The following is a 15,012-nucleotide window of genomic DNA, read 5'->3' as shown; positions in this document are numbered from 1 at the left end:
GAAGTCTAGGCCTGTCCTGATGCTAAAGACAAAAGAGCAAGAGAAAGAGCAGAAACACACAAGTGCTTGTGTAAGCTCTGCTTATGATAAGTTTGCTATTGTCAGGTTGGACATGATCGAGACCAGAGGCAGTGAGGGAGTGCAGTGCCAAAGCATGTGGATTCTGAAAACTTGGGGCCATTGGTGTATTCAATCTTTGTGCGTGGTTTTAATTTGCATTTCCTTGATTAATATGGAGGTTAAATATCTTTTCATATGTTTATTGGCCATTGGTGTTTCCTCTTCTGAAAAGCCTCTTCATGTCTCTTGTTCATTTTTATACCAAGATTTTGTCTTTTTTATTCATTCAGAATATATTATTATTATTATTACTATTAATATGAATGTTAATCCTTTGTCAGGTATACGTGGGTTTCAAATCTTCCAGTTTCTAACCTTCTTTTTACTTTTTCTTTACTACAATCAATTCATAATTTTTTTTCTTGTGTTTTTGGTGTACATGTGTGCTTTTTTATATCTTATTTATGACCTCTTTCCATATTCCAGATCATTAGGATACTTACATTCTTTTCTGATATTTTTAAAGTTTTGCTTTCCACATTTTGGTCCTTAATATATCAGGAATTGATTTTTACATCTGACATGAAACAGGGATCCAACTTTCACTTTTTCCCATGTGGAAAAACACCATATCCTGGCACCATTTATGGAACACACTGTCCTTTGCCCACTGATCTGACTTGCAACAACTATCATATATTAAGTTTCCGTCTGTTTTATCTGTACCTGAGCTTTCTATTCTGTTCCACTGATCTCTTCGTCAACCCCCATGCCAGCATTATACACTCTTATAGCTGTGGTTTTGTAGTGAGTTTTAATATTTATGACAGCAAGTATCAACAATTTGTTCTTCTTCAGGAGGATCCTACTATTCCTGGCAATTTTTTTTTTCTTTAAAATTTTAGGATTAGGTTATCAAGGTTCATGAAAAGCCTACTTGAATTTAGATTGAAATTGGAGTGCCCCATAGATCAAAATTGGGGAAATTTTGACATCTTTACCACATTCTGTCTCCCTTGCCATTACCATGCTATTTCTCTATGTTTATCTAGGCTTTTATGTTTTTCAGTAAATGTTTATTATAATTTTCTTTCTAAAGGTTTTGCCCAACTTTGTTAGATTTTTTCATAGTTACCTTAAGTTTCTTTCTGCGGCTATTGCAAACCTTTTTTTTTAAAGTTTTTTTTTTAACTGTTGCTAGTGTATAGAAATATAACTGGTTTTTATATTATTCCTCGTGAGTTTTTTTGTGCTTTTTATTTGTTTGCATGCAGAAGATCATCTTACCTGAAAATAATTATCCTTTTATTTTTTCCTTTCCAATCCTTATAGTTTTTTAATTTTTTATCTTATTGTTCTGGATACAACCTTTAGTACAATTTTGAACAGACTAACAGTGGTAATAGTGGCATCTTTACTTTAATCCTGATTTTAAAGTGAATGCTTCTAACATTGTCTTCTTTTCTTTGTGACATTACTGATCCAAAAGGTTGGCTCAGAACCCTGTGAAATTTGCAGCAGCCTCAACTGTAAAATATTTCTTTCTATTTAACGGTTTGCTGATTTTTTAGCATCTTATCAGTTAAGCACAGTTATTTTCTAATCCTCATGGATTGTTCTCTGAATTTATTAGTTATGATTCTCACTTCAGAGTTGAATGCTCTTTTCTCCCGTATTTTGCCTCATCAATTATCTAACATATCAAGGTTCAATTGTTTGTGCAGCTCTTGTTTTTGTAAAAAATAAACTTTCTTGGTATTTGTACACTTCCTTTCCTCTATCTGGTTGAATATAATAGAATGAAATTAGTGTTTATCAAACAGCTAAATTTTTAACTAAGGAGTTGATCCAAAGAGAGGAAGAAATAATTAATATTTATTTGTTATTTTTGATATGTGCTTTACGTATTTTAAATGTAATATATATTTACCACATATTATTACATTATAAAATATCCATTTTGATCCACATAAGAATAACTTCTTAAGGTAGTTATTGCTCCATATCGTATCGACTCTAAAATGCATCTTTGTTCACATATTAATATCTCTGAATTCAGAATGCATCTTAAAACTCACATGATTAGAAAGCATATTATTACAGCTTAACTGGCTTTTTTTTTCATTCTTAACAGTGCATAAAATAATGATACATCTTATAACTAATGACATCTTTGATTCAATGAAATACAGCATTTACCAATCTGCAGATGAGAAAATTTGGCCTCAAAAATGTCAGGTAATTTACCCAAAGTATATAGCCAGTAAATTGCATGAACCCAAGTCTGTCATACATTAAAACCCATGCTGTCTTCCAAAAGAATGCACAAGTATATGATAATTAGAACATGCTCATAACTCTTAGTTCCAACAACAGTAATTGCCAATTACCTTGCTAATATCTTTCATGCTTATTATCTAGTCTAATGATATACATTGTCTTTGACAAACATCCATTTTTAAAAAGAAGCTCAACTTAATAATTTATATCAAATGAGGTGCTCATGCAGCATTTAACATTATTTATTCTTTTTTAAAAAATTTATCCACTAATTATTAGTATCTTCTACACACTGGACATTTTTCTAGGAACTATGGGCTATCATAGCCCTGGGCATGATGGAGAAGATTCTTGCTATGCTGGAGCTGATAGTTGAAAAGATTAAATAATTCTAGCAACGTTTCTTGAAAATTGGGAAAAGTTAACTTAGAGCTATGAAACACTTGGTCAGTTGTCCAGCAGAGACAACACAGGCAGATTAGTCTATACTCAGAAGACGCTAGTTCATCAACTGACTTGCCCAAACCTGAGCATGAGAAGCCGTAGGACGTTTGTCAGGACCACCCAGGTCAGGTATTGACCAGCAAGAATGATGCCTGAGCTGCTTCATTAGGACTAGACACATACTATGGAATAAAAATTACATGCAGTTTACTAAGCCCTAATTTAAGTATATGTTAACATAATATTTTGGTTTGGGTTTCCAAACCAAACACAGACTCTGAAACAAGTGGTTCAATTGGGAACTCATCCCAAGAAATACTAATAAGAGAATGGGGAAGGAAGACAGGAAGCCAATAAATGGTGTTTCAAAGCATGTTTCTTCTGTGTGTTATTGGAGCTCAGTCTTATGGGGGACTCTGGGAGATAGTTTGGGAATTCGAGATTTGCAGATACTAATATATAAAATAGATAAACAACAAGTTTTTACTGTATAGCACAGGAAACTATATTTAATATCTTGTAGTAAGCTATACTGAAAAAGAATATGAAAATGAGTGTATGTATGTATATGTATAACAACTATTATGCTATATACCAGAAATTGACACAACATTGTAAACTGACTATACTTCAATTCAGAAAAAAAAAAAGAGCATATCTGAGTCTCCTGCTGAGAGGTGAGGGGACTGGGCTATGCACCCACCATCTCCCACTGGCCGTTGGTTGGAGCCTGCTGGGCAATGTGTGTGGGAGTGGTGACAGGTGATGGGGTGTTGGTGGTGATGGTGGCTAATTCACCTCTGGATTCTCAAGAAAGCCCTTAGGGCTGAGACAAAGAGTTACAAGTTCTGGCAGCTGAAGTCTGGTAAGAGAAGTGCTCCAGAGGGAAACAAGTAGAGCTACACCTACAACCATCATAACAAGCATAGTGTCTAGCTCTGATTTTCATTCCAAGGAATGAAAGGAAACTTTCACCAGACATGGTTGAAGGCTCATCTTCATCCTCCTTTCAACACGTTGGTGCTGCATCATTTACTGGTCCCTTTTTGGGTTCCATTGCTATTCAGGTACCAGTGTGTTTGCCTTAGAGAGGTAACACACTGTATCACCTTGTCATGTCACTGTGTAGAATTTCTCTCCATTCTGCTGTATTTCAGCGTCATCACTGACTAAGTCGAGGTAGGATTGTTTTCCTCCCTTGAACAACTCTCTGAAATGTCTGCACAGTTCTCATTTTGCCCACAGTCATTTTATTGTAGTAGTGGAGTGGCAGCAAGAGCAGTCATTACACCTACCCTGATCTGAGAGAGACAGAGAACAGCTCCTGGATTGGATGAGATTTGGCACTGGTTCCTCCCTTTCTGCAGAAGTGATTGGCTCTTGGACACTTCTGCTTTGGCACTAAAAGACATTTTTCCTCCCCAGCTATAGGACGAAAGGGTTTCTTCTTATTTACCTGTGTCAGGCTATCAGCCATGAGTAATCAGCTGTCTCTAGGCTGATATTTTTAATATCAGTCTTTACATTTAATCCTGTATTTTACAGAGAGTTGGTATAACATAAAATTCCAAGGGCAGCCTCTGGCATCCAACTTCATTGGTTAAATTCTGCATCCCCACCCCTCCTATGCCTCACTTCCTTATCTGCAGAATAGAGAAAATGATAACATCTCACTCTTGGAGCTGTCATGGGAATTGAACGGGTTAACACGTACAGCACTTAGAAAACTGTCTGAGGGGGGTGGGAATAGCTCAGTGGTAGAGCACATGCTTAGCATGCATGAGGTCCTGGGCTCAATACCCAGGACCGCTATTTAAAAAAAGACAAGAAAAGAAAAAAACTGTCTGACACATAGTTAGAACTCAGTAAATATTAGCCATTTTTCAACTTGGCCCTGATTAGAGCTTACACTTTCTTTTGATGTCAGAACTTTTTGAGCCTGTCATTTAGTAACTAAAGAGTAAATAAAATAATTCTAGGATGTTGTCACTTGAAGCAGAGTGAGAAGTTAAAAGAAATAACTTATTTGCTCTGTCACATTCCGTAACTAATTCAAAACTGAAATTGTTCCTAATTGGCAAAGGACAATTATCCTGTAACACACCACTCTACTCCTCACCTTTTACCTGAATTAACAGGAAACCTGCAAAATGAACTAGCACAGTTCTGAGCTGCCTCTTCCCTCCTCCAATGAGTCACTTAACTTGAATTACCTAGTAGTTCATTTGAGGAAAGGAGCAACTGCAAAAAGCTGGCAGTCTCCCAAATGCCTGGTAGCACAGCTGAGATAAAAATATAGGTGTTTATGTACGATGACATTATTGGGATCACAAAGTTTTCCTAAGATACACTCTGGCTAGCAAATGGCTCTATTCTCCCCTCTGTCTGCGGGCTTGCCTCTTGGAGAGATGTGTTGCTTTTATAAAGAAGCATTAGAGTCACTGCTCTTAGAGTTGACTTCTGTCCATTAGCTCATTTTATCCTCATGACAATCTGGTGAAGCACATGGAACAGGTAGTTTTTATTCATATCTTACGGACTCGTTCCTCATTAGGCTTAAGATTGTGTAGCTATTCATGTGCAATCCTAAAAATAGGACCCACTTTTCGGGCCATTTGGGACTAGAATCATGCAGTTCTCTTTTCCTTACCCTATTTTTTGCCTGGAGATGAAACTAAATGAAACCAAATAATAACAATAATAATAGCAAAAATACAAAACAAAACAAACTCTTCAAGTTTGTACCTGACTTCAGTCAGATGTATCTAAGAAGCTTTCTTCTCCTTTATGACACATTACAAGACCATCTAGGAACTTGAGAAAGTTTGCTTTCCATGGGTTGTTTGTTCTGGAGGAGTAGAAGGAAAACACAGATAGGCAAACAGGCTTCCAGAGAGAGACTCACCTCTGAGACGGTCCCAGGGATGCAGGCACGATCAGAATAGGTTTAGCAAATGTTTAACTTCTCTGTGCTTCAGTTGTCTCTTCTATGAAAACTAAGGGCCATGATACCACACATACCTACCTTATAGGATTAAGTACAATAATGTAACTTTAAAGCAGGCAAAGTTTTTTTAATTAGCACACACAAAGAATTACTCATAAAAGAAAAGACGGGTACATCAGACTGCCTTAAAATCAAGAACTTCTATTAACTGTAAGAAACCATTAGCAGGGTGAAAAGGAAAGGACAGCAGATTATATTTTCCAGAATGTCTGTGATAATATTTCCCATGTCGTGTGCTCATTCAGAACTTTGCTGCCATCCTATCTAAAGGTACAGTTTATGTTCCTCCCTTGAATCTGGATGGACCTTTGTGACTATTTTGACTAATGGCAGAAGCAATGCTACGGGACTTCCAAGGCTAGATTGTTAAAAAAAAAAATACAGTTTTCATTTCTCTTGGGACATTCATTCTTGGAATCCATCCACCACACTATGAGGAAATATAAACCATATGAAAAAGCCCATCTGGGTGGGAACCAAGGCCTTCATCACTCAACCCAGCTAATAGTCAGCGTCGACTTGCCAGCCTCGTGAGTGAGTCATCCGAGAGCAAATGTTCCTGCCCACTGTAGAGCTGCCCCAGTTGAGGCTTGGTGGGGGAGGCAGAGGGAGTGCCTTTGGGGGAGGAGTTGGGCAGAAGCTGCTTGGGCCTGAAGCTATTATGGAAACATAAGAGCCTTGAGTACGCTGCTGGTGAGAGCTTAAAATAAGTGAGGAGAGTGATTTGGAAACTAGGGGTGGGGGTTGGGGGGAAGGAACCCTATGATATAGTGATGGAAAGTTTAACAACACTGTAACCTGTGGCTATGTGAAAAATAGAAAATCTGCATAATGAAGTAGGTGATATAGCCAAGGACATTTCCACACAGAGTGTTGTGCGTACCACCTGGCTTCTTCTCACTGCCTGTAGTAAAATAGGTGAGGAGAGAGAGAAACTAAATAAGGAGAGAAATAAACTGGGCATCATAGAGGGTCTGGGACTGGTTGGGCTCAAAAATGAAGTTATTTCTTATTCCCAGACTCATATGGTAAAAAAGAAAAAAAGCTCAAATTAAGAAATGACTTTAAGCAGAGATCAAATCCAGGGCATGAGGATGAAAACATGGTCTGAAGATGAAACTGAGGGTGTGCCACTAAGTGCCTTTGTTAAGACCTGATAGTATTTCACAGACCCTTGCAAACTGACAAATAGTCCTTAATGAAGAGACTCTTAAGCAATAGGGCTTCTCAGAATACCAGTCCGTTTACAGGGAGTTCAGCTTTACAAGGAGCCTGGTTCTTACAGAAGGGTTACAGAGAGCCAACCAGAGGGAAGGGCTTGTCTCGAAATGACATGGAGGTATGGTTTTGCATAATGTTTGGACTCTTGATTTTAAAATAAATCCATAAAGGTTTTTTTTAAAGGAATTGTAACAGTTTGGACTAAAATGGACCAAGACAGTACACAATGGAAAGAGGTTTGGAGACCTTCAAACATCTATGGACAGGAAGAAGGCTTAGAAAACTACTCAGCTGCAAACACAGGCTACATTTATTGGAGGAAGAAGGATAATCCTGAAGGTGGAACCAAGAGCCCAAAGACTGAAACTAAGAGCCACAGAGACTCATTACCAGGAAGTGGACTCAGCCCTGCATGTACCCAGCCAGAATACAGACCAGTAACTGTTGTATGCCTCCCAACCCTCACCCTCAATTTTAACCAAGAGTGTTTATTGCAACTCGCCTATGACTGTTGCATTATTGTATGTTGGGAATGTGCCGGGCAGACAACTTTAGTTCACAGGTCTTCAGATAAGGATGGGGATGGAGGTGGATGGTATTCAAGGAACTGTACCTGAGAAGCCTTATCCACATCAGGACCAGATTTAGATGATAAGCTCATCTTGGGACCTCAAGCTTCAGATATTGTTATAATGAGATGAGATGCTGGGAGATCTTTGGGAAGGAGGTAAGTATATCTTGCCTGCGAGAGGAATGTGGATTGTGTCCAGATGGCATACTGTAGTAGATTTTATTTTCAAAAAATTGCCACAGAAATATTTTTGGCCTCACATGTTCTTCCAAATAGTTGCCACTCCCCTCAATCAGAAGGTGGAATCTATGTTTTCTCTCCTAAACCTAGATAGGCCTTTGCAACTGCTTTGATTAATATTCAGTGGTGTAAATGATACTATGTGGCTTCTGAGGCTAGACTATAAAAAGTGATTCAACTTCTGGATCGTTCTCTTGGGACATAAGCCTTTTGGAACCCTGAGCCAGCCACCATGTAGGACGTGCTGAAGCCCTACGCTAAAGAGGCCATGAGACAAAATTACATCAAGTTATAGGGAGATACCTGAGGAGCTCCACCTCTTCCAGTCTCCAGCTGTTTAAGCCCAGGCATCAGGTATGTTGAGATTTCAGATAATGCCAGTCCTGGTCACCATCGGAATGCAACCTCACAAGAGACCCAAAGTGAGGACTGCCAGCTGAGCCCAGTAAACTCCCACAATCATGGAGAGAACATTAAAATAATTGTTCTTATTTTGAGCCACTAAATTTTGGGGTAATACGTTGTATATTGTTAGATAACCAACACAGCAAGCTAGAATTCAATAAGAAAAACAACACTAAAAAAAATATGGCCCAAAAGACCCTTCACAAAAAAGGTTTCCCAAATGGCCAGTAAGTGTATTAAAAAGTGCTTAACATCATTGTCATTGGGGAAATACAAATTAAAACTACAAGATGCACCAGATGGCTAGAATTAAACACTGATAATATTAAGTGTTGGTGATGATGTGGAGCAAATGTAATTATCTTAGAAACTGCTAGTAAGTGTACAAACTGGTATAACCATTTTTGAAAACTGTTTGGATGTATCTACTAATGTATACTAAATGTATTTCATGATTCAGTAATTCCACTTTGACATATATATCCAAAAGATAGCCATCAAAAAAAAGAACATGATAACATTCACAACTTTATTTATAATAGCCTGAAACTAAAAATAACTCAAATGTCTTATCAAAACAACCATGGATAAATAAATTATGATATAGTTACACAATGGAAAACTACATAGCAATAAAAAATGAATAAACTACTGCTACATGCAACAACATGGATGACTCTCCTACACACAGTGTCTGATTCCATTTGTATAAAGTTCAAGAACAGGCAAAACTAAATTATGATGATAGAGCTCAAAATAATGTTTACCATGGAGGAGGTAAAGGTATTGTCTGGGAATGAAGGAGTCTTACTGGGTGTTGGAAATCTGCTATATCATGATCTGGGTATGGAAGGTAGTTACATAGTGCATAATATACAAAAATTCGTTGAGATTTACATTCTACAATAAAGCTCCATGCACCTTACTACATGTCACACCTCAATGAGATGCTTTAAATGCATATAAAACACATATCACTGTACCTGGCACATAGTAAATGTTCAGTAAATGTTTGACATCATGAACCCAGCTGCTCCTTGCAATAGTCAGTTAATACTGAAGGTTGGTGAAGAACCCATAGTACTTGTGCTCTCCAGTGGGGAGATTCCCTGCATCCCCTGTGAGTCTGAGTTCTCTGAGTGTTAAATGTGACTAGAAGAAGGACACTGAAGAAGCAACCTGACCAATTTGTCTTCTGAGGTTCAGGTTTGATAAAGCTCCCAGGCAAATCTGTCTTATTCCAAGTGAACTATTCACAGTAGAGTTTCCAGGAAGAGTAAACATAAAATAGAATTCTGTTTAACCCCAGGGTTGGGACTAAGGTGATAAAAAGGCTTCAATAAATGTAATATCTGTTAATCTGGTGTCTTCTCCAGGGTTGCCCTTCAGAAAACAAACACTATACAAGATGGTGCATTTTATAGGGAATGTAGCCAATTAACAGCCTAGATAGATAATCAGCAAACAGAAATGACTGGAGAAAGTCTCAAACACAGATGGACTGGTTTGATTAAGAGTTTCTTTATCATAGTTCAGAAGGAAGCTATGATTACCAAAACAGCCATCAACAGAAAGGAACTTATGGCTGCATGGACCAGAGGAAATTTACCAGTTCCTCAAGTGTGGATGACAAGAGGGTAGTTGACGTGTTTGCCAACTACCAATATCTGTAGGAAATGTTTATCATTTAACCTATATGTTTGGTCTTCCCAATGAACCATCCTCACTAAAGCTCTGAGGACCTCAACATGATGGTCAACAACTACCCTTGACTATAGACTAAAGTCTCCCTAGAAAATCCCTGTTCCCTAATTTTTCAAGACAAGAGCAGTCTATCAAATATATATATATTTCAAAGGAACCTGAAAAGATGAACACAAAATATTCATGGAGATAACTTTGATCCCTCCAAATAGTCTTTCTCTGCTCATCCTTGAAATCTCTATTTGCTCGTTTCTTATATTCAAACTGTGACTGAGTCCTAAACATACCTGGCATCCACCCTCCTCTCTCTGTAGCCACCCCTATAGACTGTGCTTCCTTCCTGTTCACCTGCATTACTCCAATGGCCTTATCTGACTGGTTCCATACTTATATCTTAGTCCTCACCTACCTCTGCCCTACACTACCATCAGCGATTTTCAAAACATAAATCTGATGACTTTACCACTTTCTCCCTCCACCAAAGCACTTAGATGGCTTCCCATTGCTTTGAGGATAAATACCAAATCCTCAACATGACCACAAGGGGTCCTGCATGATTTGGCTCCTGCCCACCTTTCCAACTTCATACTGGACCATGCCCTCCCCAGCTGCCAACCACACTCAGATCACATCTTGCTTTCTCTTGCCACAGGGCCTTTGAATATGCAGTTGCCACTATCTAGGAAGTTCTTTACCTCTCTCTTCACCTAGTCAAATCCCATCCTTTCTTCAGGTTTCATCTCAAATCATCACTTATCAAGGAAGGCTTCCTTAATCTTGTAGCACTTACCACAGTTTAAAAGATTCCACTTACTTGTTTCATTGATTAATAACCAACCAAACAGAGTAAACAGCAAGCTCCTTGAGGACAGAGATGACGTAGTATTTTGCTCATCTTTGTATCACTATTACTGGGCTTAGAGGCTGGCATATGAGGGTGCTCAATGAATATTTGTTGGATGAATAAATGCGTGAGTTACTGAATCACATTTCAAGGTAGCACAGCCAAGAGTGATCTTTAGCCAGATTCTGGGCTTCTCTGATGCTATGTTGGAGGTAAAACTGCCTCCAGGAATTGAGGAGACACATGACTCATGAATCATGATCCATGACTCAAAAAGCCGTGCCTATGCCCATACTCTGAAAAGTGCTGACTGAAACTGATGAAGCTGTTCATCCAGTAAAGGAGCACCCCATGAGAAAGGAGACTGTAATAGGCCCATAGGAAAAATAACCTCTAATGACACACGTGCTGCTCGTCCTCGTGGTAAGAGGGAGGCTTGCCCTGAGTGGAGATATGATCAGTTGCCATTTTCCCAGCCTGACATCTGACTTTGTTTATTGTAACAAAATCAGCATGTTCAATATACATACCCAATGAGCAAGTCCTGGTGTCTAAAATAGAGGAGAGTGGACAAAGGGAAAATGAAAGCCCAGGATCCATTTCAGAGGTGATGTCAGCTAGAAAGTGAATGGACAAAGAGCTAGAGGTAGAGTTGGAGCTAACCCTATAAAGGAAGAGTGTTTCCCTCAGCTCTAGCATAGTGAGGTCCAAAGAAAGTAGGGAGGTTCTGGTTGTAAGGGTTAAAATTACTTGAATAGGTTAAGATTAGAGTGCATCAGATACTCAACTATCAAAAGGTTAACCTTTGTTGCAAGTTTCTGCTTAATCCTGAGAAAGGAGCTGCCTTGAAATGCATCTGAAACCATGGTAAAACGATTACTTGAATGACCTCTTACAGGGATGGGCTCTCTAGCTACCAAGACAAATTGTCCTTGTGATTTCTCCCTGTCAACACTGAAAAGTTAGAAGCCATTTTATTTCACTGGAAAATGAGCTTAACGTGTTGGAGAAAGCCTCATATGAAACGTTCTAGTCCAGACCAGAGATGCTTAGTGTAGGTCAAATGCACATCAAAGCTCTTTTAAGTCACAGGCTTTCAGCTACAATCTAAGAAATTACAGTCATAAGAGACCCTCGGTGCATGAAACGTGGACTCAAATAATGGGTGGTTCCAATATGGTACTGAGTGTATGCAATCACATATCCAATATTGAAATCCAAAACACGACATCTGGGTCAGTGAAAGGAATAAAAAGGAAACATGCAAAACGTGTTTGCCTCACCTTTGAGACAGAGCATAATTAGGATCATTATTCAGCACCATGATGCTTCTGTTCGGCCTGATTAGGAGTTGTGGTGTCACTGTCTGTGGATTTGTGAAAGTCACGCCAAGGTAGATAGGCTCAGTGTGGCACAAAACTTGACAGCTGCCAACGCTCTTTTCTACCATTCTTCATTCTAGGAAGGCAGAGTCTTTAAAAATTCAGTGTTCACCTTCCGCCGTGGCAGCCATTGGGAAGCAGCAGCCGTGGCTCTGCGCTACCCCATGGCCGTGGGCCTCAGCAAAGGCCACAAGGTGACGAAGAACGTGAGCAAGCCGAGGCACAGCCGCCGCCGCAGGCACCTCACCAAGCACACCAAGTTCGTGGGGGACATGGCCCGGGACGTGTGTGGCGTCGCCTTTATGAGCGGCGGGCCGTGCAGCTGCTCAAGGTCTGCAAGGACAAGCGGGCCCTCAAGTTCATCAAGAAATGGGTGGGGACACACATCCGCGCCAGACGAAGAGAGAAGAGCTGAGCAACGTCCTGGCCGCCGTAAGGAAAGCGGCGCCAAGAGGGACTGAGCCCCTCCCACCCGTCTGCGCGTAATAAAACCTTTTCAGAAAAATAAAATAAAATAAAAATTCAGTGTTCAAAATGGTACCAAGAGGATCTTTGGTGCCTCTGGTAGTGTGGAAGTTCCCGGGTTCCAGTGTCTGTAACTATATTATAAAATTTGTAGAACGGGGTCACCTCTGTACCGTAGAAAAATCCCACCCCTTTCTAGTACCAATTCTTGGGAACAAGGTCCCAAGAATAGAGTAGAATCAACAATGAAGGGGAAATGCTGAGCTACTGGATGTACTCTACTTGAACCAGAAAAATACACATGATTCAAAATTGCAATTGGCAAGTCTCCACAATGCCTGGTGGTGGGAACTTTTCAGTGTTATTAGTAAGAATATTTTTATGTGCTTAAAAAAATGCAGTATTTGAGAATAGGCATAAATTCAACCTCATACCCAAATCTATATACACTATGATCATACCATGCATTTCATTTTCTAGAAATGCAGTGACTCACTCCAAGGTTTACAAAATAAGAAAAATAACTTTAAACAATTTTTAATATTATTGGAGATCTGTTCAGAATCAGATGGATCTATGTTTGAATTTATCTTCTTAAACACTATATAGAAATTATTTTCACTTACACTCTAGTTTTACATGATAAATTCTAGTATAAGCTGTTTAACTCGGTTAAAAAAAGGCTTCCAAAGGAACTCAGAGAATAACAACAAATATAATTAGCATCAAGTAAAAAATACTGTAGTCAAGGATTCAAGTGAATTATTTTTAGTTCCTTACTAGTTTCATTTACTAAACGGAAATCAAGCTTGTATCGATTTTTTAAATGCTAGGATCATAAAGAAACTTTAAAAATTTTAGCACAAGATGTCTTTGCTAGAGATACTGATTTATTAATATATTTCAACCTAGATACAATAGGAATCTTTAACTGCACTGTCCTGAGCACAAATCCATAAATCAACTGGTGGATTTTCCAACAAGTAAATGTAAGCATACTTTAGGAGCCAGGAAAGTATTTTTGAGCAGTTCATTCCACTTGCATTGGAGTTTCAACCACTTCCCTGTGAAATGTCACACATTATACAGCAAATATGCCAGTGTTTGTTGACAGGCTGTCTCTGAGTAATCACTTTACACTCAAGTGGACATTCTGGACACCATGTCTAGACGTCTGCTTATTCAGCTAGAACTTGGGGCTTCTTGGGACTCATCCCAGCCTTGTACTCTCTGCTTAGCCCTTGGTGAATCACTGCCAATCCCCAGAGTCACATTTTTCAGTCTATCAAATTGGATGAAACTCTGCCAGCCTTTTCATCTTCTGTTCTGTACAACTCTCAGTGCTAGGCAAAAATATCATCTCTAAGGATTCTCATGAGGTCTGAATAGATGATGCTGAGAAGAAGCATGCTGTGTCAATAGATGTAAGGCACTTATGATGACATAATTGAACATCCTTATAAAAGTATTGCAAACAAGACAGAATATATTAACTGCTGAGGTAAAGTTCAAATGTTCAGCAGAGAATCACTTTCCTGGCTGCAAAAGTAATACATGTTGGGTTTGGAAAACTGAAGAGGTCAGGTGGGGGGAAGGGGCAAAATAGGAGAAGGGAATTAAGAGGTACAAAGTCCTAGGTATAAAACAAGTAAGTTACAAGGGTGTAATGTACAGCACAGGGAACATAGTCAATATTTTATAATAATTTTGTATGGAGTATAATCTATAAAAGTATCAAATAACTATGTTGTACACCTGAAATTAATATAATATTATAAGTAAACTATACTTCAATTTAAAAAGAACTGTCAAGGTCATTAAAAAAACAAGGAAAGTCTGAGAAATTGTCACAGCCAAGAGGAGCCAAAGGAGACACAACAACTGAATGCAATGTGGGATCCTAGATGAAATTCTGGAACAAAAAGACAAGATATTAGGTTAAAAAAAAACAAGGAAATCTAAATAGATTATGGATTGTAATTAATAATAATGCATCAATATTGGCTCATTAACTGTGACAAATGTACTATACTTACATAAGGTGTTACTAATAAAGGGAACTGGGTTTAGGGGAGGGTATATGCAAACTCTCTGTACTGTTCTCCCAACTTTTCTGTTGTAATCTAAATCTGACCTAAAAAGAAAACCCTAACTAAAAAATCAATTTTATACCCTTTGTGAGGAGTCTGAGGAGAAGCTACATCACACCTCATCCAGCTAAGCTTAGTCACACTCCTCCGTTAACCTTATCTGTTCTCTTTCCAAACTCTTCTTCCTCCCACCCAGGTGTCTGTTTTCTATATTCACCTCCCGTCAATTTTCTATTCCCATCCAATATAAGCAGCTCCGAGAAATCCCGAAGCAATTCAGTTTTTGTCCTCAGCCCGCA

General features: G+C 38.7%; 1 pseudogene; it reads left to right on the top strand.

Moving 5' to 3' along the window:
* The first annotated feature begins 3,764 nt into the window (after window positions 1–3,764).
* LOC105074988 (large ribosomal subunit protein eL36-like) lies at window positions 3,765–12,644 on the top strand (annotated as a pseudogene).
* Window positions 12,645–15,012: the final 2,368 nt, after the last annotated feature.

The sequence above is a fragment of the Camelus bactrianus genome, chromosome 2 (assembly GCF_048773025.1).
Source record: "Camelus bactrianus isolate YW-2024 breed Bactrian camel chromosome 2, ASM4877302v1, whole genome shotgun sequence".
NCBI classification, from domain to species: Eukaryota; Metazoa; Chordata; class Mammalia; order Artiodactyla; family Camelidae; genus Camelus; species Camelus bactrianus.
The sequence above is the reverse complement of the archived record's forward strand: the minus strand, read 5'-3'. Positions and strand labels throughout refer to the sequence as shown.